The sequence below is a fragment of the Pimephales promelas genome, chromosome 2, assembly GCF_988280905.1.
Source record: "Pimephales promelas chromosome 2, fPimPro1.hap1.1, whole genome shotgun sequence".
Lineage (NCBI taxonomy): Eukaryota > Metazoa > Chordata > Actinopteri > Cypriniformes > Leuciscidae > Pimephales > Pimephales promelas.
This window is the reverse complement of record NC_142770.1, coordinates 39,506,648-39,529,572: the sequence shown is the minus strand read 5'-3', so window position 1 is coordinate 39,529,572 and position 22,925 is coordinate 39,506,648. Positions and strand designations below refer to the sequence as shown.

Sequence of the window (22,925 nt, the reverse complement as noted above, 5' to 3'; positions counted from 1 at the left end):
CCCAGCTAAGAATGTTACGTTCCCAGGACGTTCTCAGAACGTCCCCACTGGTGTCAAGGACGTCGCCTAGTAACGTTCCGGGAACGTTCGGAGACGGTCATGATGTGGAGTTCTTTAAAGGTTCGGAGGACGTTATTTTGCGACCTTCACGGAACATTCGGGACGTTCTCAGAACGTTTAGGGGACCATGTTTTATTTGGAAATGTGATGTTCCCAGAACGTTCTCAGAACGTCCCCACTGGTGTCAAACACGTTGCCCAGTAACGTTTCGGGAACGTTCGGAGACGGTCATGATGTGGAGTTCTTTAAAGGTTCGGAGGACGTTATTTTGCGACCTTCACGGAACATTCGGGACGTTCTCAGAACGTCCCCACTGGTGTCAAACACGTTGCCTAGTAACGTTTCGGGAACGTTCGGAGACGGTCATGATGTGGAGTTCTTTAAAGGGTCAGAGGACGTTATTTTGCGACCTTCACAGAACATTCGGGACGTTCTCAGAACGTTTAGGGGACCAATGTTTTATTTGGATATGTGACGTTCCCAGAACGTTCTAAGCCCGTCTCCAGTGTTGTCAAAGACCTGTAGGTAAACAAACTAGAATGCAGAAACTTTTTCAAATTTGTTCTTGAAGAACCTTAATCAGGAATAAGCATGCATTTAACGTTTTAACACATTCAAAGATACAATACAAAGCAGAGATTCGTTATTTATTTATTTATTTTGTGTAATCAAAAATCAGATTATGAATTAATAATAATGTGATCATGCATAGGCGTAATAAATCAACAGTAAATAATATTAGGACAAGACAAAGATTTATGTTAATTTAATGTTATGTAAATTATGAACAACAAGTAAAAAGAAAAAACTGAAATATATTTAATTAAATAACTATTAAATATATACAGTGTGTGTGTGGTGTGTGTGTGTGTGTGTGTGTGAGAGAGAGAGAGTGTGTGTGTGTGTGTCCTATTCTACAAATTAGCAAACTCATAGGGTCATATTTTTGTTGATAAACATTATCAATTTGGCCAATTATGCACATTTCTTGGTGTAAAATGGTGCCAAAAAATTGTTTTATACTTATATAAAAAACTTTCTCTCTGTGACTTTAAATGTACTGATGTCTGACTACTTTACATCTACCACTGTCGAAGGTGCTCAGTTTTGCTATTATAAAACTTATACAGAACATGATAGTAATCAGCCATCCATCCAAAAGCAGAGGTCGGTGTGGTGTACAGGTACATCTGTCCAAGCCAACATCTCATGCCTTGATCCCTTCCGCTGTGGATTCCAGAAAACCTGCAATAAAAAAAAATAGTACAGTTCAAAATCTATCATGCATACATCTCATCTGGTATCACAAATTATCATTCCACGTTCAATAAAAAATTAGAGTTAGGTTAAATGCTAAATATTACGGCAGGACAATATTGAAAACCTTAAATAAAATATTTTGTTTATCTATTTTGTTTATCTGCTGCTATATATATTGCGATATAAAAACAAATTTCAAGAGATTATTTATTTAGAGTGAATCTGCATTGAAAATTATAAACAAATTACAAGCATAGATAAATTCAAAAGAAGAAAAATACAATTGAAATAAGCAGTGCATGATGTTTTTTTTTTAGGAAAATCTAACTTATCAGGTACGGAAATTGAATTATCGAATGTAAAATAAGTCTTTACTGAGGTACAGCCTCTCCCTAGTCTTACAAAATGACAAACAACCAGCCTGGAAAACACATGTTGTATGAAGACTGTTTAAAACACCCCTCCTAATCCTCACAGAATTTGCAAGACAATGTCTAATAGTGTGTGTAGTTTCTTCAGTACCGTCAGCAGAACCGAAAACATCTGAGCTTATCGATACTGCGGTCTTCCTTAATTTGGCCCCCGTTTAATGTTTAATACCGGGTTTCGGAACCTATTCCTATGCATGGGTGAGTTCATATGGATGAAGGCCTGTTGTGTTCGGTCTCTTGGTTTGTGATAGTGGCAGCTATTGTGAAACTCACCTTCGTCATGTACGATGTCATGTTCAGTGTGGATGGCATCAAGATCTTGTCCTGAAGAATCACAGGGTCAAATGATTGACATCTCATCTGGTAACAAGAGCATAGCCATAACTTTAAAAACTCTAATGATATCTTTACCCCCTGATAATGTATTGCAGATATACATTCAAACATTTTAAAGGCTAAGAGTATGAGCCATGAGTAAACTGGACAGATATCTGTGAAAAATAACTTGCGTGCCTAAAGTTGTCAACTTCCTGAATTCAGCTTTTGAAAGTAAAAAGAATTTCAGTATTTATCAGAAAAAAAACCTACATAAAAAATACCTTTGAGTTGGACAGTATGATGTCTGTCTCATTGGCTAACATAATTAAAAACACACCAAGAGAAAAAAATAAAAATAAATATATATATATATATATATATATATATATATATATATATATATATATACCAATGACCATTATCCTGTTATAATAATAGTTAAATGAATTATTATAACTATGACCATTTTTATAACATTATATTTGCCGCCTATTATTTAGCTTACTGGCTTCTCAAGGACAATCTCCCTGAAAAAAACTGGGGTTAATGATTTTAAAGTGTGTGACTTCATTCAAAAGTATAAATCCTACAGAGTGCAGACCCACAACAATTGAACAGTAACTTATGTTTGAAGTTTTGCTTACTAGTCGAGTTCATAGCCGTGGAGAATGAGATTGTCTTGGACAGGGGGTGCAGCAGGCCAACCAGCATGATGATCTTCTAGAAAATAACATGCAATGTGTCACAGAGCCAACAATGTTAGCACATAGAATTTACAAAAGAACAAAGGGTTTATTACAAGGAAGCAAGCTAGAGCAGAGATAAAATGCAGAAAAGATAAAGAATATATATAAAAAATCTTAAGGTAATATATTGTGCAAAAAACGCATATGAAATTATTATCATGATTAAACAATAATTCCCCCTTTGTTGTGAAGGTTTTTTTCTGTTCCTCCTGAAATCACTTATTATCAATCTTAAGTGACGTCATTAACAGTACGTTACATTGAATTATTTCAGGTTAAATAAAAGCTTACTTCCCACCACCACTGACAAATTACCAGCAAAACAAAACTTTTAAAAACTGTTATCAACACACAAATGTGGTTAAAAACCCAAACTTATGTAAAACAAGAGCTCAATTGTAACGTAAACTTATAGCTGCTAAAGTTAACGTTAGCTCTTCTGAAAACGGAGATGCTAACGGACTTTTTCGAAGACACAAAACCATTTCTATAAAGTAAATATTCAACAGAAGTGTATCAATTACACGTAAGACATATATCAGGAAGGTTTGTATGTATTATTTGTGTGATTTTGGTAACTAAACTTACCTGAAAGCAGAGAAAACAACAGTGAGAGACGCTAGTTTTGCTGTTTGACAGTTGATGAGGTTTCCTCGTTTCCATGGTTTCCATCTGCTCACGCGCGCTCCTGTCTTTGAATTGCGACTCAATGTTTACGCGCACGCCCATTGAAACCATAGAACACGTCAAAAGGCACGCAGCATTTAAATAAACATTATAACATTTAACAATTTGAAATATCATTAATTTTAAATAATGAATTTAAAACTCATTGTGTAGTTATATGACCCATTCACTTGACAATTATGTTTTTTTATACCATTTTGCTATTGTAAAATAAATAAACAATTCGTTCTGTTGGATGTGTTACTTTTCAAAACACATCAAACAGAACAAAAGTTGTTTATTTATACAATAACGTGCTTATTTTTCAATTAAATGTCATCTATAGAATATACAGTACAATACAACAATTTTCAATCTTCATAGCAGATTTGATCCCTTTTTGTGGTAGTTTATTTTGAAAAAATAAGCAGATCTGCCATGTCCTCTTTGTAACGTTGTTAAAGTAATAACGGGGACGTTTATATGACAATCAGAGAACCGTATGGGAACGTTCTGTTGACGTCCCGAATGTCCTCTTTGTAACGTTGTTGTGTGACCATAGAATAACCAATATCGAACGTCCCCCTGAAGTCACATTGGGAACGTTATTATATGACCAACAGAGAACCGTATGGGAACGTTCTGTTGACGTCCCGAATGTCCTCTTTGTAACGTTGTTGTGTGACCATAGAATAACCAGTATGGAACGTCCTCCTGAAGTCACATTGGGAACGTTATTATATGACCAACAGGGGACTGTATGGGAACGTTCTGCTAACGTCCCGAATGTCCTCTTTGTAACGTTTGTTATGTGACCTTAAAATACCCCAAATAGAACGTCCCCCTAAGGTCATATAAGGAACCTTGAACTGCAGCACTTTCATAACCAAAAGAGGACGTTCTATGAACGTCCTCAATGTTCTATAAAGGTTCGGAACTTTCGTTACCTTTAGAGAACTTTTAGGGAACGTTGCATAAGGTCGCGAGAACGTCCCCTCCTACGTGGGTTACAAGTGTTTTATTTAACTGAATACATCACAATAAGCTAAAACACATGCGCAGGATACTTTACTTCCTGATAAAGTGCGCGCCCGGATTAATCCGTGCTGCTTTCACATTCACGCGAACCGCGGCACGGTTCAGGAGCAACCGAACTCCAGGCAGTCTCGGGTTCGGTACCGCAGTGCGCACCCGGGTCCCATGACAGCGTTCACATTAGCGAACCGTGCCCCATTACCAACTAAACTGCCCCCTTAAATACAACTCTTGCTTTTTATTAAGCGTCATGAAATGTGTACAAATGGAGAAAAACAACCTTTTACTCTCACAAGACTGTATTATCCAGATCATTTAAACGTTACTCTCAGGAAACTTTAAAAAACACTGGCTGATGAGGTTGTTGTAAATTGTTCATGTGTTAATATGGTCACAGTTTAAAGAGACATCGGTCACACTTTATAATATCTGCATGCTATTAATCATTAGTTAAGCATTAGAAAACAGATCATTCATCATTCATAAAGCATTCATAGACATTAATAAGCTGTTTATAAATACAGCTATACATGATTTATTCTTGATTTATAAGCAGATTTATGTGTTTAATAATTGTATTTTCATACTTCATTAATGATCAAATAATAATTTCTAAATGAAGTATAGCATTATTTACAAACCAGTTATTTAAGAGTTGTCAGTCACTTAGAAAGTGTAAGTGAATGTAGTTTAGTACTGGGTCTTATATTTTTCAATGCACAGCAATATTGACTATGCGTGTCTATATTGCATAATAATACATATTACATAATTATAAATAAAGACAAAAATACAATTACATGTAATAGAAGGTTTATCCTTTATTGTCTACAGATGCCACATACAGTACATGTGCTACAGTTTGACTCTTTGTTTCCCCTTTTTCTTAGTGTTTTGGTTTAGTCCTATTCAGTTTTCCCGCTCCTCGTTTGTCCTCAGTTTATTCACCTGTGTTTAGTTAATTATCTTCATCCATTTCATCTGTCTCCTATTCATTATTGTCATCAGTACTCTGTATTTAGTTTCCCTCAGTTCATTCAGTCTTTGTCGGTTCTTGTAAATGTTTTGGTCTTGTTGCAAGTGTTCCTGCCCGTCTTCCTGCCAATCTGTACCTGTGAGAGTTTTCTGAAGTAAACTATATGAACTCATTGGAGCTTTTGACTTTGCCGTTCTTCACCCGCACCACACCCGTGACAACATGTTTCTATATAAATGGCAAAGTACACACACACACACAAACACACACACACACACACACACACACGCACACGCACACGCACAGACACACACACACACACACACACACACACAAATAGTAGCCTACAACTTTTTCATTGCAAATGTCCCTGAAATGTTCGTTTAGAAAATGTTTATAGAATTAGAAAATAGAAAAGATTTGTACCATTTTGAACCAAACAGCAATCAAAAATATTATTTAGCCTATATCTTTAATGCATTCTGTAGCTTACTGTGAATTGAAACTATTAGTTTTGGACAGCATGCACCTGTGCTTTATCTCATAAAGCAAACTTTATAACTGAAAGTATATTTTCTTTAAATGTACATATATTTTGATTCTAGATTCTGCACTTTCACCACATTTGGAAAGGCAAGTTTTACAGTAAACTCACAAAATGTTCATTTCCCTTTAAACATTGTATATTGTTTGTCACACATTTTCCACTGGAACAAGATTTGTTGCTTAAATGCGTAGTGCCATAACAATAATTCTGTTTGATTTCAAAGGGAAGGAGAACTTCCAAAAATCTGCAAGAAATGTTATCAAGTGTAGATAAATTTGCAGTTCCTGGGACCAGTATTAAGAACTACAGTGTTCACAAAGCTGCTGGCTTTTGGGACAATGTATGCAAAGATTTGCAAGTGCCAAATACACTTGCAAATCACAAAAAAATCCAGACATCCCTGCTTCTGAAGGTAATTTATCATTAGATCTACTGAGTCAACCTGCTGAGCATTGCAACATTATTATTGGTTCTTGTGAAGCATCACTATTGTTACATGTTGGTGAGAGCACTTTTCTATGTTCATTTTATTTTCTTCCTTTTTTTATATACATTTAGGCCTATATACATAAATGCCAGGTTGAAATATGCAGTCTTTAGTTGTGCAGTTTACAATTGTCCTATCATGAAAACCAAATTATATTGAATGCCATCAGGTCACAACACCACAAATGCATTTAGCATTGATTCGTTTAAAAGACATTTCAGTGTTTTTTGTTTACATTTATGAAAAGGGATTACTTTGGAAATGTCAAATTAAACGCACATCTTATTTTTTTATTTTATTTCTGTAATTGTACAACAAACTAATTTTAGTTTAGAAAATAATGGTTAATATTACAAATGTAAGACTGGAGTGTCCAGGTTTACAAGCTAACACTTATTGTAACTTTTGAGTTCTACTTATTTGCAGAAAAATGTTGATTCAAATGTCATTACAGTTTTCATTGATCCTTTCTTGACTTTTTGGTTTCAATAGCATTGTTTAACCTTGCAGTTCTTAAATGTATTGCCTTTGCACTTTTATTTTTTTTTAAACAATAAATGTATTGATATATCCTTTTATATATATATATATATATATATATATATATATATATATATATATATATGTAGGGTGCCCAGGATGTTGGAGACAGTCATTTGTCTCAAAGGCAAAACAAAGAGACAGAATGCACATCTCTCAAATTGGTGACTTTTTATATTTAGTTTGCTTTCCTTTTGTCTGATTATAATTGTATTATATAATAGTATTATAATTTGATTATAATGATTATAATTGCATGGGTCTATTAGACAATCTTTGTAAAAAAAAAAATAATTCACACTTTCTTCTTAAACAGAAAAGAGAGAGCTCAATCCTCCCCGAAGTCCTCCCCGAAGTCCACCCTACACAGGTTATTTTAGTTATATTGATATATTTTTTATTTTTATTTTTATATATTTTGGAAAATATTATTATTATTATTATTTTGTATTTTTTAATTGTCTCCATACCAAAAAGAAGGGTCTCAATATGCATCCCTTGAAATGGTGACTTTTTATCTTTAAATTGGTTTCCATTATGTGCATTTTGTCTAACATACACATTGTTTTAGAAATGAACCCTTCTGTCACTCTTTTCAGGACGTGTGGGAGACTAATAGTCCTTCAAGCAGTGACTTTGCATCAAATTGTGCTACCACAAGTGAAAAGGTTAAGGATACTTTTCCTATTACATGTAACTAATATTCAAATCAATGACAAATGTAATTAAGATTTTTTTGCCATGGCAGTTCTTATTTATCCATTGCAGATTAATTGTCAATAATGTGACAAATACAAAACAATTTACTTTCATGTTCCTGTCCCATTAAAAGTTATTTGCTAAATGAAAGATATCTAAAAGATGGTAATAATCACGATAAAGATAAATGTTATTTAAAAAAAATAATTATTTGGTGATTTCCAGGGTTATGTTTTAGCATTTTTTTTAAAGTGGTGAAATGTTTATACTTTTTCAAAAATGATTATCAATTTCCACACAAGAACTCAAGTTGTTTGTCATTTGAACATACTTAAGCTATAGTGAAGAAGTAAGCTTAATATATTACTGTAACAGTATATCTACCATTTTGTAACCTCTTTTTAATGAATTTTCCTGTATTACAGATTTGTGACGAATCAGACAATTCACTCACAGCAGTGAGGAGGAAGATGCATATTTCACATGTTCTTTGCCATGTCAGCCTTGTTTTTTTTTTATTGCACAAAAAGAGTGGCAAGAACTAAGGCAGGACCAGAAAGGCAGACTTTTTCAAGGACTTCAGTGGACTAATGTCATTGCCAAGGGCCTAAAGTCGGTTCATCCCTACTGCAGCTTTGGTTTTAAGAGACACAGTGTGAAAACCCTGCAGTCCCAGACACTGGCACCAGTTTTTACATGTGTGGGATACTGTCTTTTCAAAGATTGTCCAGTGATTGTGCATGTGAAAGTTGAGAATGAAAACACCCTTAAAGCCTTAGTGGTTTTCTCTGGAGGTGATGTCAAACATAACACCAAGGAACTGCAAAAAAGACCAGTGCGTGCAGGTGCACGGCAGTCAACAGCAGAAGTCCTTGCAACAAAGTTACCCCGAAGTCTGTATTTGGAGTCAATGCACAAAATTCCACCAATGGTAATTGATTCAGGTTGCAGGGATGATGCTCCAACGAAAGAAGTACTTAAGAACATTGGGTGGAGTGAAAGAAAAAAAACCCGACGTAATTCAGATGAGCTCACGAGCTTAAAAATGATGATTGAAGAACAGCGTGGCACAGACACTGATGTGTTACAGAGGGTGCTAATGCAACCAAAGGATGCTGTGGTCAAAGAAGACCCTCTCTGTGTTTTACAAAAGATGCAAGGAGGACATAGTTTACCTGGATGCCACAGGGAGTATTATTCCTAAACAAAGGGCAGATGGTCCCCCCCACTACGTATATGAGCTGGTGGTGAGAAATCCATCCAAGGGTGCATCACCTTTACCTGTGGCCACCTATGTCACATGTGACCACACAACCTCTTCGGTGAACTACTTCCTGCAGGCTTTTCAGACGGATCTTGTCAGGATGTACGGAAATGGGGCAAATAAAAGGCCGGCTATGATCATGTGTGATGGCTCCCTTGTGCTCATGCAGTCCATTTCAATTGCATTCTGCAGAACCGGTCTGGAGGACCTGCTGCAAAAATATTATCTTGTAATCAGTGGGCAATATCCTGCAGACACATTTGACATCCCCATTCTTCATAGATGTCTAAGCCACATAATGAAGAATGCCAAGGATCTTTGCAAGAAACAGTAAATATATATTTTTTTATTATGATTACTTTACATTCAGTTTGAAATTAAATGTATAATTACAACAATCTTTGTTTTTGATTGCTTTCTTTTTAGAAATCCCCAAGCTTGCAATGCATGTATTTGGGCTTCTTGCATGTTGTACAACACTGAGAGAGATGGATGAGGTGCTTTCTAGTTCATCAGTCCTCTTTTGCTCTCCCTGCAGTGGACCAAATGTTGCAAAGCACTACAGACATCTGCAGTTGCTTTTGCAGCAAAGGCGGACATTTGATCTGGACGAGAAAAATATAATTGCTGAAGACTACAAGGTATTAAATGTTAATATTAGGGGAAAAAAATCAGTACATGGCCTCACATTTGTAATGCATTTAGTATACTGTATAATAAAAACCAACCAGACCAGATCTGATGAACTAAACGCAACACATGTGCATCAGGACATACTGTATGCAGACGTCCATAGGGGTCCTAGTCAGATGGTCAAATTTTGAACCTGTTTTGCACGTCCACAGGACGTACAAAAGTGGTTCTGAACTGACGGACGTTATACGGAGATGATCTGAACGTCAATCTGACAACGCGTGTTTGCTGGGTAGCTTTTTTTTTATGTTAATACACTGTTCAATCCCAGCTAACTGTGGACAATAATAAATGAACTGTTAATCTGCTGATTTCCACAAAGTGTATACACACTATGCTTTTCAACATTGTTTTTTTGTCTGTGCGATCCCAATATACCCAAAATATCTAAATTGGCTCACCAGTAGCATTAGTTTGGGGTGGGACTACCTGTTATATTTGACAATGTCATGGAAATTTTTTTGCAATTAGTTTGGTGCCATTGGAGTTGAAGAAATTACATACTTCATATTTAACCTTTTTCTCCACAGTAGCTTCACAAATAAACAGAGCTGAAATATTGATGGGACACCTAATAAAAGTGAAATGATGCGGCCCATGAAAATAGACCTATAGATTCTGTTGAAGTTCATTTATTTAACTTCCGTCATCTGTTTCATCTAGAAGATCAATTGATGGCAGAAGGTAGATGATCTTGTCTTTGAAAAGTCTGCACAACACTGCACCATCAAGTGTTCTACCTTCCTCCAACACTGTTTGACCAACCTGGTGTAGGTGGCCATCATTATTGTGAGTCTATGGAAATATCACATGATTATTTATAATTTTATAAATACTTTTCAACATTATTTCCAAATAATCAAACATCAACTTGATACACCAATACATTTTGTTCAATAATTTTATCAAAACCTAGTTAAGTGATTTGATGAAGTGCTGATTTGGATGTTATCTTACTCTGTGCCACTCTTCAGTTTTGACCTGAATATGGTTCTCAGGTGTTCCAGGATCTCATGTGCAGCCCACTCCTTCCGAAACTGCACGGCAGACACTATATGACCTTGCTCTGCCAATGGACCTCGGAACTGTACGGTCTCTTGGAGATGAAAGAAGGCAAACATCTCGAAGGAAGGGGACTTCAGCCATCCTTTTTCTTTTCCCATGCCTTAATTAATAGAAATCATATGTTATTAGTCAACATAATAAATATGGTATTAAACATAAACGCTAACGGCTTGACGCTTACTTTTTTTCCCAGGGAGCACCAATGCTCATCAGTTAAAAGAATTAGGAGTGCTTAGTTACTTTCAGGGCACAATGGAAAATGAGCAAGTAATGTGTTTTTAATAAAGGATAACACAATGATAAATGTACAAGCAAAACCATTTAACTTCTTAGAATTCAAGTCTGACAAATGGTTATATATACAGTATATATATAGCCTATAGCATATACATATATATATATATATATATATATATATATATATAAATATACATATATATATATGGATGAAGAGTTGCAAGATGCAAGCCTCTAAGTGCCATTTGAAATTTTCTTCTCGAATGATCATATAGGCTATGGTAAATATTTGTGATCTAATGGTACATTTAATGTAATTTTACTGTAAAATATCGTTAGATTTAGTTGTTGAAAGTGAAAAAGAACCACTCATTGTATTGAAACAACGTAAATTGACATTCCCACAATCCCCTGCGTGACACGCCACATTTGATTATTCTTTGTTGAAATAACTATGGTTCTTCATAGTTTTCTTAGTTTTTTTGTAATCACTTATGTACATTAGGGTTTTATGTTACATGCAATGTTGTTAAATTAGTGTTTATTGCATTTTTTAAATGTCATGTGTGTGTTACCTGATGGTGTTTAATGTTTGAGCAAATGAGACTGCGCAGCTCGTTTTCATGTGATGAGCCTCATAATTCATGTGACTCATCTCTATTGTGAGTGATCGTTATGAATGTATTAATAACAACACATATGTATCACGGTTTAGGTGATATTAACTGTAATACTTATGGTAAATAATACGTATTAAAATAAAATCTGTGAAATTATATCTAGTCATTCCTTCCCGTGATAGGGCATCCCAGACAGAAGCAACAATAGTTTACTTTAAATAAAATAAAATAGTTCGGGTAACCAAATGATAACCAGGTGGAAAATGAGCTTAAAATGGAAACACAAAGTGACTTCTATAAACAAGCTCAAGTAAAGGACTAGATGTTACAATCCCGGAATCCACATATCCCACGATGGATAAACTATAAGGGACTCTTATATTGAAATGTCTATGCTTTATTGTAGATTTGCAGGCTGACGCTCAAATCGATCAAACCGAGAAACTGCAACTTATTAAGGAGCTTTTATCACTTTCCAAAAGTTGTCGCCTTTAGTGGGGTTTTGCGTCTGCTTATACTGAAATGAATATGAATACCTACTTACCTTTTGTTTTTGACTTGAAGTTAAATAGTCACATTCTTCATAGTATCGTTTGCAGGGAAGATTCCATCGCATGATCCTTTGGCGTTTTAATTTATTTTATTGATATGGAACGGAAATACTGTGAAAAAAAAAACTGACATCACCCGGGGGAGTCTGTCCTGACCGGTCCTGACCTGCTGTAATACGTTTTCTAGTTAAGCACCGGAGATCTGACATCACATTATAGAGTGCCAAAGTGATGAAGTCAATTTTGTAGGACAACCCGGAAGCTAGCGGCGCATGGGTTCCCCGATCGAAAAGCTATGCATTTTCCCCTTTTGGAAAATCGCAAAAAACAAGATCTGTGTTTAACAAAGAGTTGTGACCCTTACACCTTTTGTCTATCAAGATAATCTTTACAAGTTAATCCAAAACTCATACATTTTGAAGCCTGTATAAAGTTTTTTTAAAAAACAGACACAATAAAGTTTAAAAATCCACAAGCAGGTAATAACTGGTCTGTTTTATGTCATAGATCAAAACGTGAAAATATTTAGAGGCTTTGTTAACCACAGACCTTATTTCAGGCGATTTAGCAAAAACCCTTTCAAAAATCCCATAGACTTTAGAGCGAGGGAACCAGGAGTGCTAAAATGCTAACTCACTCCCGCGTTTTGGCCTACAAAGTGACGTGATAACTACAGCACTTTATAGTATAGACCAAGTCACAGTATAGGTAACGTAGGTATCACCATATCTATGGGTATCACAAGTTTCAATTTTGCACATATAATTTAAACAGATAAATTCTAATTAACGTAACGTTACCTATTCCATGGCATATTAACAGACCCGCTTCTTGCTGATCCACAAAAATTGCGGGAAAAATCAAACGCCGGCCTGGGTGACGTAGAATTAAAAATTCTCTGCACCTCCGAAGGCTCCGATGATCTTTGGTTTTGAGTAATGTTACCAAGAGCCTTGTCAATATTCTCAAGTACTGATGGACTTGAGAGAATATTATTTATTATTGTCCTAGCTGTGTCAGACATCACGTCTCACATTTACACAACTGCCGTTATGAATGAAGTTCACTCGCTCGCTCTCAGTCTCGGACCCATCGGTCTCTCTCGCGCAGTGCGTGCGATGATCTGCGATCATATTTAAAAATAATAGCAATAATAATTCTAACAGAAGATAATATCTCTTGTCTATCTTAATACTGATTATAAATAAAATGTATATAAAAATATAAATACATTAAATATAATATAATTTTGTCGAGGATAGTGAAGTTTCTCTGAGTCATTTAGAGTAAAGAATAAACAATTCAGTGCTGCAAATTATGGAAAAATATTCCCCTTGTAGTGGTACTTGAGGAAGACAAGTGTTTTTGTATTCTGTCTATCTGATTCAAATCAAAGTCTGCATAGTTTCTCTTCTCTTGGTATCCAGGATTTTATGCCGTCCTTTCTCCATTTGTCAGTCATGGTCAATCGATATTTTGAAAGTCTCTCTTTTAATTGTGTAATTGATCAGTAATTTCCCAATATATAGGGACGAGTAACACTAGAGTTTGGTTTATTGAATAATGAGATATAATTATTAAATATGAAATAGTGTGTGATTTCAGAAAGGCTTGACACCTAATTGAAGACAGCATTATGTTAACATTATGTTAAAAGAGAGAAAGTAGTAAGGCAAGGCAAGTTTATTTATATAGCACATTTCATACACAATGGTAATTCAAAGGGCTTTTTACATAGAAGAAATTAAAATAATAAAAAAAAAAATCAGAATAAAGATAGTTTAGAACAATAAAAAAATTAAGTAAATAATGAAAACAGTTTAGAATAAAAAATAAAACCAAGTACAGTAAGCAAGCTACATCCTGCTAATTCAGTGGCAATAATTTAATTTAATTGTTGTCCATTGATCGAACTTCCGTGACTCTTATTACTTGCTTGGACAGTCGGACGGTTGAACATACTCGGTCTCTCTCGCGCGCAGTTCGCTTCGCTTTTGTCCAGTCCGGCGCCTCATAATAGAGACTATGCTGTCAGTACCGGAAAGAGAAATGATTAGTTCATCTCTCGAGTTCGGGTTCGACGGGTCCGAGTCTTTCGTTCTTCCTGTCAGTCCCATAGAGTCTATGCTGTCAGTACCGGAAAGAGAAATGATTAGTTCATCTCTCGAGTTCGGGTTCGGTCGGGTCCGAGTCTTTCGTTCTTCCTGTCAGTCCCATAGAGTCTATGCTGTCAGTACCGGAAAGAGGAATGATTAGTTCATCTCTCGAGTTCGGGTTCGGTCGGGTCCGAGTCTTTCGTTCTTCCTGTCAGTCCCATAGAGTCTATGCTGTCAGTACCGGAAAGAGAAATGATTAGTTCATCTCTCGAGTTCGGGTTCGGTCGGGTCCGAGTCTTTCGTTCTTCCTGTCAGTCCCATAGAGACTATGCTGTCAGTACCGGAAAGAGAAATTATTAGTTCATCTCTCGAGTTCGGGTTCGGTCGGGTCCGAGTCTTTCGTTCTTCCTGTCAGTCCCATAGAGACTATGCTGTCAGTACCGGAAAGAGAAATGATTAGTTCATCTCTCGAGTTCGGGTTCGGTCGGGTCCGAGTCTTTCGTTCTTCCTGTCAGTCCCATAGAGTCTATGCTGTCAGTACCGGAAAGAGAAATGATTAGTTCATCTCTCGAGTTCGGGATCGACGGGTCCGAGTCTTTCGTTCTTCCTGTCAGTCCCATAGAGTCTATGCTGTCAGTACCGGAAAGAGGAATGATTAGTTCATCTCTCGAGTTCGGGTTCGGCCGGGTCCGAGTCTTTCGTTCTTCCTGTCAGTCCCATAGAGACTATGCTGTCAGTACCGGAAAGAGAAATGATTAGTTCATCTCTCGAGTTCGGGTTCGGTCGGGTCCGAGTCTTTCGTTCTTCCTGTCAGTCCCATAGAGACTATGCTGTCAGTACCGGAAAGAGGAATGATTAGTTCATCTCTCGAGTTCGGGATCGACGGGTCCGAGTCTTTCGTTCTTCCTGTCAGTCCCATAGAGACTATGCTGTCAGTACCGGAAACAGAAATGATTAGTTCATCTCTCGAGTTCGGGTTCGGCCGGGTCCGAGTCTTTCGTTCTTCCTGTCAGTCCCATAGAGACTATGCTGTCAGTACCGGAAACAGAAATGATTAGTTCATCTCTCGAGTTCGGGTTCGGCGGGTCCGAGTCTTTCGTTCTTCCTGTCAGTCCCATAGAGACTATGCTGTCAGTACCGGAAAGAGAAATGATTAGTTCATCTCTCGAGTTCGGGATCGACGGGTCCGAGTCTTTCGTTCTTCCTGTCAGTCCCATAGAGACTATGCTGTCAGTACCGGAAAGAGAAATGATTAGTTCATCTCTCGAGTTCGGGTTCGGTCGGGTCCGAGTCTTTCGTTCTTCCTGTCAGTCCCATAGAGTCTATGCTGTCAGTACCGGAAAGAGAAATGATTAGTTCATCTCTCGAGTTCGGGTTCGGTCGGGTCCGAGTCTTTCGTTCTTCCTGTCAGTCCCATAGAGACTATGCTGTCAGTACCGGAAAGAGAAATGATTAGTTCATCTCTCGAGTTCGGGTTCGGTCGGGTCCGAGTCTTTCGTTCTTCCTGTCAGTCCCATAGAGTCTATGCTGTCAGTACCGGAAACAGAAATGATTAGTTCATCTCTCGAGTTCGGGTTCGGCGGGTCCGAGTCTTTCGTTCTTCCTGTCAGTCCCATAGAGTCTATGCTGTCAGTACCGGAAAGAGAAATGATTAGTTCATCTCTCGAGTTCGGGTTCGACGGGTCCGAGTCTTTCGTTCTTCCTGTCAGTCCCATAGAGTCTATGCTGTCAGTACCGGAAACAGAAATGATTAGTTCATCTCTCGAGTTCGGGATCGACGGGTCCGAGTCTTTCGTTCTTCCTGTCAGTCCCATAGAGTCTATGCTGTCAGTACCGGAAAGAGAAATGATTAGTTCATCTCTCGAGTTCGGGATCGACGGGTCCGAGTCTTTCGTTCTTCCTGTCAGTCCCATAGAGTCTATGCTGTCAGTACCGGAAAGAGAAATGATTAGTTCATCTCTCGAGTTCGGGTTCGGTTGGGTCCGAGTCTTTCGTTCTTCCTGTCAGTCCCATAGAGTCTATGCTGTCAGTACCGGAAAGAGAAATGATTAGTTCATCTCTCGAGTTCGGGTTCGGTCGGGTCAGAGTCTTTTGTTCTTCCTGTCAGTCCCATAGAGTCTATGCTGTCAGTACCGGAAAGAGAAATGATTAGTTCATCTCTCGAGTTCGGGTTTGGCCGGGTCCTAGTCTTTCGTTCTTCCTGTCAGTCCCATAGAGTCTATGCTGTCAGTACCGGAAAGAGAAATGATTAGTTCATCTCTCGAGTTCGGGTTCGGTCGGGTCCGAGTCTTTCGTTCTTCCTATCAGTCCCATAGAGTCTATGCTGTCAGTACCGGAAAGAGAAATGATTAGTTCATCTCTCGAGTTCGGGATCGACGGGTCCGAGTCTTTCGTTCTTCCTGTCAGTCCCATAGAGACTATGCTGTCAGTACCGGAAAGAGAAATGATTAGTTCATCTCTCGAGTTCGGGTTCGGCCGGGTCCGAGTCTTTCGTTCTTCCTGTCAGTCCCATAGAGTCTATGCTGTCAGTACCGGAAAGAGAAATGATTAGTTCATCTCTCGAGTTCGGGATCGACGGGTCCGAGTCTTTCGTTCTTCCTGTCAGTCCCATAGAGACTATGCTGTCAGTACCGGAAAGAGAAATGATTAGTTCATCTCTCGAGTTCGGGTTCGGTCGGGTCCGAGTCTTTCGTTCTTCCTGTCAGTCCCATAGAGTCTATGCTGTCAGTACCGGAAAGAGAAATGATTAGTTCATCTCTCGAGTTCGGGTTCGGTCGGGTCCGAGTCTTTCGTTCTTCCTGTCAGTCCCATAGAGACTATGCTGTCAGTACCGGAAAGAGAAATGATTAGTTCATCTCTCGAGTTCGGGATCGACGGGTCCGAGTCTTTCGTTCTTCCTGTCAGTCCCATAGAGACTATGCTGTCAGTACCGGAAAGAGAAATGATTAGTTCATCTCTCGAGTTCGGGTTCGGTCGGGTCCGAGTCTTTCGTTCTTCCTGTCAGTCCCATAGAGTCTATGCTGTCAGTACCGGAAAGAGAAATGATTAGTTCATCTCTCGAGTTCGGGTTCGGTCGGGTCCGAGTCTTTCGTTCTTCCTGTCAGTCCCATAGAGTCTATGCTGTCAGTACCGGAAACAGAAATGATTAGTTCATCTCTCGAGTTCGGGTTCGGCGGGTCCGAGTCTTTCGTTCTTCCTGTCAGTCCCATAGAGTCTATGCTGTCAGTACCGGAAAGAGAAATGATTAGTTCATCTCTCGAGTTCGGGTTCGACGGGTCCGAGTCTTTCGTTCTTCCTGTCAGTCCCATAGAGTCTATGCTGTCAGTACCGGAAAGAGGAATGATTAGTTCATCTCTCAAGTTCGGGTTCGACGGGTCCGAGTCTTTCGTTCTTCCTGTCAGTCCCATAGAGTCTATGCTGTCAGTACCGGAAAGAGAAATGATTAGTTCATCTCTCGAGTTCGGGATCGACGGGTCCGAGTCTTTCGTTCTTCCTGTCAGGCCCATAGAGTCTATGCTGTCAGTACCGGAAAGAGAAATGATTAGTTCATCTCTCGAGTTCGGGTTCGGTCGGGTCCGAGTCTTTCGTTCTTCCTGTCAGTCCCATAGAGTCTATGCTGTCAGTACTGGAAAGAGAAATGATTAGTTCATCTCTCGAGTTCGGGTTCGGTCGGGTCAGAGTCTTTTGTTCTTCCTGTCAGTCCCATAGAGTCTATGCTGTCAGTACCGGAAACAGAAATGATTAGTTCATCTCTCGAGTTCGGGTTCGGTCGGGTCCGAGTCTTTCGTTCTTCCTGTCAGTCCCATAGAGACTATGCTGTCAGTACCAGAAAGAGAAATGATTAGTACATCTCTCGAGTTCGGGTTCGGCGGGTCCGAGTCTTTCGTTCTTCCAGTCAGTCCCATAGAGACTATGCTGTCAGTACCGGAAAGAGAAATTATTAGTTCATCTCTCGAGTTCGGGTTCGGTCGGGTCCTAGTCTTTCGTTCTTCCTGTCAGTCCCATAGAGTCTATGCTGTCAGTACCGGAAAGAGAAATGATTAGTTCATCTCTCGAGTTCGGGTTCGGTCGGGTCCGAGTCTTTCGTTCTTCCTGTCAGTCCCATAGAGACTATGCTGTCAGTACCGGAAAGAGAAATGATTAGTACATCTCTCGAGTTCGGGTTCGGCGGGTCCGAGTCTTTCGTTCTTCCAGTCAGTCCCATAGAGACTATGCTGTCAGTACCGGAAAGAGAAATTATTAGTTCATCTCTCGAGTTCGGGTTCGGTCGGGTCCGAGTCTTTCGTTCTTCCTGTCAGTCCCATAGAGACTATGCTGTCAGTACCGGAAAGAGGAATGATTACTTCATCTCTCAAGTTCGGGTTCGGTCGGGTCCGAGTCTTTCGTTCTTCCTGTCAGTCCCATAGAGACTATGCTGTCAGTACCGGAAAGAGAAATGATTAGTACATCTCTCGAGTTCGGGTTCGGCGGGTCCGAGTCTTTCGTTCTTCCTGTCAGTCCCATAGAGTCTATGCTGTCAGTACCGGAAAGAGAAATGATTAGTTCATCTCTCGAGTTCGGGTTCGGTCGGGTCCGAGTCTTTCGTTCTTCCTGTCAGTCCAATAGAGTCTATGCTGTCAGTACCGGAAAGAGAAATGATTAGTTCATCTCTCGAGTTCGGGTTCGGCCGGGTCCGAGTCTTTCGTTCTTCCTGTCAGTCCCATAGAGTCTATGCTGTCAGTACCGGAAAGAGGAATGATTAGTTCATCTCTCGAGTTCGGGTTCGGTCGGTCCAAGTCTTTCGTTCTTCCTGTCAGTCCCATAGAGTCTATGCTGTCAGTACCGGAAAGAGAAATGATTAGTTCATCTCTCGAGTTCGGGTTCGGCCGGGTCCGAGTCTTTCGTTCTTCCTGTCAGTCCCATAGAGTCTATGCTGTCAGTACCGGAAAGAGAAATGATTAGTTCATCTCTCGAGTTCGGGTTCGGTCGGGTCCGAGTCTTTCGTTCTTCCTGTCAGTCCCATAGAGTCTATGCTGTCAGTACCGGAAAGAGAAATGATTAGTTCATCTCTCGAGTTCGGGTTCGGTCGGGTCCGAGTCTTTCGTTCTTCCTGTCAGTCCCATAGAGACTATGCTGTCAGTACCGGAAAGAGAAATGATTAGTACATCTCTCGAGTTCGGGTTCGGCGGGTCCGAGTCTTTCGTTCTTCCTGTCAGTCCCATAGAGTCTATGCTGTCAGTACCGGAAAGAGGAATGATTAGTTCATCTCTCGAGTTCGGGTTCGGTCGGTCCAAGTCTTTCGTTCTTCCTGTCAGTCCCATAGAGTCTATGCTGTCAGTACCGGAAAGAGGAATGATTAGTTCATCTCTCGAGTTCGGGTTCGGTCGGGTCCGAGTCTTTTGTTCTTCCTGTCAGTCCCATAGAGACTATTATATGCTGTCAGTACCGGAAAGAGAAATGATTAGTACATCTCTCGAGTTCGGGTTCGGTCGGGTCCGAGTCTTTCGTTCTTCCTGTCAGTCCCATAGAGTCTATGCTGTCAGTACCGGAAAAAGTAATGATTACTTCATCTCTCGAGTTCGGGTTCGGTCGGGTCCGAGTCTTTCGTTCTTCCAGTCAGTCCCATAGAGACTATGCTGTCAGTACCGGAAAGAGAAATTATTAGTTCATCTCTCGAGTTCGGGTTCGGCGGGTCCGAGTCTTTCGTTCTTCCTGTCAGTCCCATAGAGACTATGCTTTCAGTACCGGAAAGAGAAATGATTAGTACATCTCTCGAGTTCGGGTTCGGTGGGGTCCGAGTCTTTCGTTCTTCCTGTCAGTCCCATAGAGTCTATGCTGTCAGTACCGGAAAAAGTAATGATTACTTCATCTCTCGAGTTCGGGTTCGGTCGGGTCCGAGTCTCTCGTTCTTCCTGTCAGTCCCATAGAGACTATGCTGTCAGTACCGGAAAGAGGAATGATTAGTTCATCTCTCGAGTTCGGGTTCGGCTGATCCAAGTCTTTCGTTCTTCCTGTCAGTCCCATAGAGACTATGCTGTCAGTACCGGAAAGAGGAATGATTAGTTCATCTCTCGAGTTCGGGTTCGGTCGGGTCCGAGTCTTTCGTTATTCCTGTCAGTCCCATAGAGTCTATGCTGTCAGTACCGGAAAGAGGAATGATTAGTTCATCTCTCGAGTTCGGGTTCGGTCGGGTCCGAGTCTTTCGTTCTTCCTGTCAGTCCCATAGAGACTATTATATGCTGTCAGTACCGGAAAGAGAAATGATTAGTACATCTCTCGAGTTCGGGTTCGGTCGGGTCCGAGTCTTTCGTTCTTCCTGTCAGTCCCATAGAGTCTATGCTGTCAGTACCGGAAAAGGTAATGATTACTTCATCTCTCGAGTTCGGGTTCGGTCGGGTCCGAGTCTTTCGTTCTTCCAGTCAGTCCCATAGAGACTATGCTGTCAGTACCGGAAAGAGAAATTATTAGTTCATCTCTCGAGTTCGGGTTCGGCGGGTCCGAGTCTTTCGTTCTTCCTGTCAGTCCCATAGAGACTATGCTTTCAGTACCGGAAAGAGAAATGATTAGTACATCTCTCGAGTTCGGGTTCGGTCGGGTCCGAGTCTTTCGTTCTTCCTGTCAGTCCCATAGAGTCTATGCTGTCAGTACCGGAAAAAGTAATGATTACTTCATCTCTCGAGTTCGGGTTCGGTCGGGTCCGAGTCTTTCGTTCTTCCTGTCAGTCCCATAGAGACTATGCTGTCAGTACCGGAAAGAGGAATGATTAGTTCATCTCTCGAGTTCGGGTTCGGCCGATCCAAGTCTTTCGTTCTTCCTGTCAGTCCCATAGAGACTATGCTGTCAGTACCGGAAAGAGGAATGATTAGTTCATCTCTCGAGTTCGGGTTCGGTCGGGTCCGAGTCTTTCGTTATTCCTGTCAGTCCCATAGAGTCTATGCTGTCAGTACCGGAAAGAGGAATGATTAGTTCATCTCTCGAGTTCGGGTTCGGTCGGGTCCAAGTCTTTCGTTCTTTCTGTCAGTGCCATAGAGTCTATGCTGTCAGTACCGGAAAGAGGAATGATTAGTACATCTCCCGAGTTCGGGTTCGGTCGGGTCCGAGTCTTTCGTTCTTCCTTTCAGTCCCATAGAGACTATGCTGTCAGTACCGGAAAAAGTAATGATTACTTCATCTCTCGAGTTCGGGTTCGGTCGGGTCCGAGTCTTTCGTTCTTCCTGTCAGTCCCATAGAGTCTATGCTGTCAGTACCGGAAAGAGAAATGATTAGTTCATCTCTCGAGTTCGGGTTCGGTCGGGTCCGAGTCTTTCGTTCTTCCTGTCAGTCCCATAGAGTCTATGCTGTCAGTACCGGAAAGAGTAATGATTACTTCATCTCTCGAGTTCGGGTTCGGTCGGGTCCGAGTCTTTCGTTCTTCCTGTCAGTCCCATAGAGTCTATGCTGTCAGTACCGGAAAGAGTAATGATTACTTCATCTCTCGAGTTCGGGTTCGGTCGGGTCCGAGTCTTTCGTTCTTCCTGTCAGTCCCATAGAGTCTATGCTGTCAGTACCGGAAAGAGTAATGATTAGTTCATCTCTCGGGTTCGGTCGGGTCCGAGTCTTTCGTTCTTCCTGTCAGTCCCATAGAGACTATGCTGTCAGTACCGGAAAGAGGAATGATTAGTTCATCTCTCGAGTTCGGGTTCGGTCGGGTCCGAGTCTTTCGTTCTTCCTTTCAGTCCCATAGAGACTATGCTGTCAGTACCGGAAAAAGTAATGATTACTTCATCTCTCGAGTTCGGGTTCGGTCGGGTCCGAGTCTTTCTTCTTCCTGTCAGTCCCATAGAGTCTATGCTGTCAGTACCGGAAAGAGAAATGATTAGTTCATCTCTCGAGTTCGGGTTCGGTCGGGTCCGAGTCTTTCGTTCTTCCTGTCAGTCCCATAGAGTCTATGCTTTCAGTACCGGAAAGAGGAATGATTAGTTCATCTCTCGAGTTCGGTCGGGTCCGAGTCTTTCGTTCTTCCTGTCAGTCCCATAGAGTCTATGCTGTCAGTACCGGAAAGAGTAATGATTACTTCATCTCTCGAGTTCGGGTTCGGTCGGGTCCGAGTCTTTCGTTCTTCCTGTCAGTCCCATAGAGTCTATGCTGTCAGTACCGGAAAGAGTAATGATTAGTTCATCTCTCGGGTTCGGTCGGGTCCGAGTCTTTCGTTCTTCCTGTCAGTCCCATAGAGACTATGCTGTCAGTACCGGAAAGAGGAATGATTAGTTCATCTCTCGAGTTCGGGTTCGGTCGGGTCCGAGTCTTTCGTTCTTCCTGTCAGTCCCATAGAGTCTATGCCAGGGGTGCCCAATCCTGCTCCTGGCGATCGACTGTCCTGCACAGTTCATCTCCAACCCTAATCAAACACACCTGAATGTGATCCTAAAGACCTTAATTGGCTACTTCAGGTGTGTTTGATTAGGGTTTGAGATGAACTGTGCAGGACAGTCGATCGCCAGGAGCAGGATTGGGCACCCCTGGTCTATGCTGTCAGTACCGGAAAGAGAAATGATTAGTTCATCTCTCGAGTTCGGGTTCGGCGGGTCCGAGTCTTTCGTTCTTCCTGTCAGTCCCATAGAGACTATGCTTTCAGTACCGGAAAGAGGAATGATTAGTTCATCTCTCGAGTTCGGA

The 22,925-nt window shown here is 40.4% G+C and overlaps 2 long non-coding RNA genes across 2 annotated transcripts; both read right to left on the bottom strand.

The window, feature by feature from the left end:
• Positions 1 to 699: 699 nt before the first annotated feature.
• Positions 700 to 4,483, bottom strand: LOC148997373 (uncharacterized). Its single transcript, XR_016147176.1, has 4 exons — positions 3,404 to 4,483; positions 2,714 to 2,789; positions 2,025 to 2,111; positions 700 to 1,305 (listed from the first exon to the last, which is right to left on the bottom strand). It is a non-coding gene; the product is annotated as an uncharacterized LOC148997373 (long non-coding RNA).
• A 4,876-nt stretch (positions 4,484 to 9,359) lies between these two features.
• Positions 9,360 to 12,594, bottom strand: LOC148997372 (uncharacterized). The gene is made up of 3 exons (XR_016147200.1): positions 12,189 to 12,594; positions 10,680 to 10,887; positions 9,360 to 10,517 (listed from the first exon to the last, which is right to left on the bottom strand). It is a non-coding gene; the product is annotated as an uncharacterized LOC148997372 (long non-coding RNA).
• Positions 12,595 to 22,925: the final 10,331 nt, after the last annotated feature.